This window comes from Triticum aestivum, chromosome 1A (assembly GCF_018294505.1).
Source record: "Triticum aestivum cultivar Chinese Spring chromosome 1A, IWGSC CS RefSeq v2.1, whole genome shotgun sequence".
Taxonomy (NCBI): Eukaryota; Viridiplantae; Streptophyta; class Magnoliopsida; order Poales; family Poaceae; genus Triticum; species Triticum aestivum.
In genome coordinates, this window is record NC_057794.1 from 595,871,230 (window position 1) to 595,875,309 (window position 4,080).

The 4,080-nt window shown below is 49.6% G+C and overlaps 1 pseudogene; it reads right to left on the reverse strand.

Annotated features, from left to right (window-relative positions):
• Window positions 1-1,765: 1,765 nt before the first annotated feature.
• Window positions 1,766-1,905, reverse strand: LOC123072725 (uncharacterized; annotated as a pseudogene).
• Window positions 1,906-4,080: the final 2,175 nt, after the last annotated feature.

The following is a 4,080-nucleotide window of genomic DNA, read 5'->3' on the forward strand; positions in this document are numbered from 1 at the left end:
GACTATGGACACTGGATGTCATTGATAACGAGATCACATCATTAGGAGAATGATGTGATGGACAAGACCCAATCCTAAACATAGCACAAGATCGTATAGTTCGTTTGCTAGAGTTTTGCAATGTCAAAGTATCTTTTCCTTAGACCATGAGATCGTGTAACTCCCGGATACCGTAGGAGTGCTTTGGGTATGCCAAACGTCACAACGTAACTGGGTGACTATAAAGGTAGACTACGGGTATCTCCGAAAGTGTCTGTTGGGTGACATGGATCAAGACTGGGATTTGTCACTCCGTATGACGGAGAGGTATCACTGGGCCCACTCGGTAATGCATCATCATAATGAGCTCAGAGTGACCAAGTGTCTGGTCACGGGATCATGCATTACGGTACGAGTAAAGTGACTTGCCGGTAACGAGATTGAACGAGGTATTGGGATACCGACGATCGAATCTCGGGCAAGTAACATATCGATAGACAAAGGGAATAGCGTACGGGGTTGATTGAATCCTCGACATCGTGGTTCATCCGATGAGATCATCGTGGAGCATGTGGGAGCCAACATGGGTATCCAGATCCCGCTGTTGGTTATTGACCGGAGAGTCGTCTCGGTCATGTCTGCTTGTCTCCCGAACCCGTAGGGTCTACACACTTAAGGTTCAGTTACGCTAGGGTTGTAGGGATATGTATATGCAGTAACCCGAATGTTGTTCGGAGTCCCGGATGAGATCCCGGACGTCACGAGGAGTTCCGGAATGGTCCGGAGGTAAAGATTTATATATAGGAAGTCCTGTTTCGGGCATCGGGACAAGTTTCGGGGTTATCGGTATTGTACCGGGACCACCGGAAGGGTCCCGGGGGTCCACCGGGTGGGTCCACCTGTCCCGGGGGGCCACATGGGCTGTAAGGGGGTGCGCCTTGGCCTAATGGGCCAAGGGCACCAGCCCCACATAGGCCCATGCGCCTAGGGTTTAAGGGGGGAAGAGTCCTAGGAGGGTAAGGCACCTCCTAGGTGCCTTGGGTGGGAGGGAAACCCCCTTGGCCGCCGCACCCCCTAGGAGATTGGATCTCCTAGGGCCGGCCACCCCCCCTTGGCACCCCTATATATAGTGGGGGAGAGGAGGGACTTCATACCTGAACGCCCTGGCCTTTGGTTGCCTCCTTCTTCCCCCCCAACACCTCCTCCAACTCCATAGTGCTTAGCGAAGCTCTGCCGGAGTACTGCAGCTCCATCAACACCACGCCGTCGTGCTGCTGCTGGTGCCATCTCCCTCAACCTCTCCTCCCTCCCTTGCTGGATCAAGAAGGAGGAGACGTGGCTGTTCCGTACGTGTGTTGAACGCGGAGGTGCCGTCCGTTCGGCGCTAGTCATCGGTGATTTGGATCACGTCGTGTTCGACTACATCATCCCCGTTCTTTGAACGCTTCCGCTCGCGATCTACAAAGGTATGTAGATGCATCTAATCACTCGTTGCTAGATGAACTCCTAGATGATCTTGGTGAAACGAGTAGGAAATTTTTTGTTTTCTGCAACGTTCCCCAACACTGACAATGTACAACATCCGTGAGGACTTGGAGGAGCTGTTGCAATGGCCGCTGTTGTTGGTGTAGGAGGGGCAACCGCTGGAGCGCTGGTTGTTGGTGCTGATGTTGCCGCCTCTCTTGCCCTTTTTCCACGGCGGGGAACAGTAGAAAGAACCACCACCACGTCGCACAAGATTTGAAATCGGCGGTGTTGCTCGAGCCATGAAACATCTCCACTCTTTTATCAAAATTACTCATTTGAGCAAAGAGATCATCGAGGGGACCGCCTCAGTGCGGGCATCGAGAGTCGACACCAGGGGGGCTGGTATTCCTTGTGAAGACCGACGATGATGTAGGAGATCACCTCGTCCTCGTCCAACGGCTTTCCCGCAGTAGCGAGTTCGACAGCGAGGGAGAGCATGTAGGCAAAGTAGACACCCACAGTATGGGTTCCCTTCTACGCGTTGGAGAGGGTGATGTGGTTGTCGTTCACATGTGATTGAAACTGCGACGAGAACATGCTCGCGATTGCAATCCAAAGCTCATGTGCCTTGTGGATGGAGGTGACCTTAACAAGAACCTCTCGGAATAAGTCGTTCAGTAGATGCACAAGTACTAGTAGAAAACAGGGCTTTGGTCCAGGCCGGGTCAGCCCATTAGTCCCGGTTCAGTCCAGAACCGGGACCAATGTGGGCATTGGTCCCGGTTCGTGAGCCCAGGGGGCCGGCCGGGCCACGTAGGCCATTGGTCCCGGTTGGTGGGATGAACCGGGACCAATGGGCCTCGCTCCTGGCCCACCACCATTGGTCCCGGTTGGTGGCTTAAACCGGGACCAAAGGCTCCCCTTTAGTCCCGGCTCATGTCACCAACCGGGACCAATGAGGTGCCTATATATACCCCTCGCTCACGAGCAGAGCACCCCAGTGCTCTGTTTTTGTCTGGCCAAGGGGGAGAGGGCTTGGTGGTGCTCTAGCTCACCTCCTATGCACACAAGGTGTTCGATGGAATGCCCGAGCCACACTACTTAAGCTTTATCCTCTCCAAGCTCGACCTCCAAGCTCCATTTTCCATAATATTTGTCTAGGTTTAGCGGTCCGTCACGCCCTGTCCCCGTCTTCACCGCCGTCGATCACCCGCGCCGAGCTCATCGCCGGCACCACCGTGGTGGGCCTCTTGTTCTTATCTTCTTTCTGAAAGGAAAAATATTCTTACTTGTATGTTTACATAGATACTTGTATTATTTTCTTACTTTTATTATTGCATCTTATATAGTGCGATGGTTTTGGTATCCGCCCCCGTCGGCCCTCGTCCTGTCTATGACTCGGATGTGGTATATATATCATCTTTATAACTATTGGTTCATTTATTGTTTATGAAAATTATGCCGACCAAGGTGACATATATTTTATTTATGTAGGATGTATGTGAATCGGAAATGCCAACCGACCCTATTGTCGAGAGGTTAAATTTAGTTGAAGAATAAAACAATTTGTTGAAGGAAAAAATAAAAAAAATTGAGGAGGAGAAGATGATATTGGAGTTGCATGTTGCGGATGTCGTTGATGATCACAAGATCAAGATGGATGCAATGCGCTTGAAGATTAGAAAGATTAGAAAATATGCCATTCATACCGAGGCTTGGTATCATTATGCCGTTGGATCAATTGTTACCTTGGTTGCGGTTATGATCGCATTTGTTTTCGCATTGAAATGTTTTACATAGTTTCAATGTATGGTTTAATTAATTAGATGCTCTAGAGAGCTATATGTTGTTAGATGAGAACTATGTATGCACTTTAGTTTTAATGTGATGATGAACTTCTATTAATTTGGACACTTAATTATATATAATGCACGCAGATGAACCGGCAATGGATGTACGGTGACAGACACACCTGTGAGTACATTAAGGGCGTGCATGAGTTTCTCGATGCGGCTGAGGCAAACAAGCAGAATGGTTTTATGTGTTGTCCATGCACTGAATGTGGGAATACGAGGTCTTACTCTAACCGGAAAATCCTTCACTCCCACCTGCTTTACAAGGGTTTTATGCCACACTATAATGTTTGGACGAGGCACGGATAAATAGGGGTTATGATGGAAGACGGCGAAGAAGAAGAGTATGATGACAACTATGTGCCCCCTGAATACGGTGATGCTGCAACGGGGGGAGCTGGTGAAGATCAAGAGGAACCAGACGATGTGCCCAATGATGCTGCAACGGGTGAAGCTGCTGAAGATCAAGAGGAACCAGACGATTTTCCCGATGATGATGATCTCCACCGGGTCATTGTCGATGCAAGGACGCAATGCGAAAGTCAAAAGGAGAAGCTGAAGTTCGATCGCATGTTAGAGGATCACAAAAAAGGGTTATACCCCAATTGCGAAGATGGCAACACAAAGCTCGGTACCGTACTGGAATTGTTGCAGTGGAAGGCAGAGAATGCTGTGGCTGACAAAGGATTTGAGAAGCTATTGAAAATATTGAAGAAGAAGCTTCCAAAGGATAACGAATTGCCCGACAGTACATACGCAACAAAGAAGGTCGTATGCCCTC